The following is a 648-nucleotide window of genomic DNA, read 5'->3' on the forward strand; positions in this document are numbered from 1 at the left end:
AAGAAGAAGGTGACACAGAGCTTGTGGACAAGGATAAGAAGGAGGATAGCTGAGGCGTTTGTGATGAAGAGCATATAATTCACAGCTTTGATTCAGCCCATCTGATAGAGCTGGAAAGAAGTGAATAAAGCACTTGTTCTGATCTCCTGACAGGTAGAGAGCCAGTGCCTCAGCAATGGGCTTGTGGCTCCAACAGAGACTAAATTGCTCTGAGAATTGGGATGCAATGGGCTGCTTTTCAAGGCTCACAAGTCAAATTGGGCAATTTCCAGGTGGAAATCGTGTCTTTATTCTGCCTGATAAAAATGTTTCTCTGCAGCAGTGTTTCGACCCAGCTGTGTTCAGAGCTAAGGCGTTGCTCCTGATGGCAAGAAATAGCAAATCCATCCCCAGGAGGGGGGGGGTCGGGAAGAGCCGGGCTGCTTCTGCAGGAGCTGTGCCAGGATCTCTGCGGGCCTGTGGGCTCCCCACCGCCCACTCCCCAGCCCGGTGCCAGCAGGCTGGACACACTGCCCGTGTGCATCAGCAAGGGAAGCAGCGTTAGCCCTGCTGCCTCCCCGCACAGGAAAGCCACGCTCGTAACCCCCCTCACCGCGGGGGGTACAGGCTGCACCCCGGCACCAGTGGCTGGGGGCTGGCAGGGGGCTG

This window comes from Pterocles gutturalis, unplaced genomic scaffold (assembly GCF_000699245.1).
Source record: "Pterocles gutturalis isolate BGI_N339 unplaced genomic scaffold, ASM69924v1 scaffold36336, whole genome shotgun sequence".
NCBI classification, from domain to species: Eukaryota; Metazoa; Chordata; class Aves; order Pterocliformes; family Pteroclidae; genus Pterocles; species Pterocles gutturalis.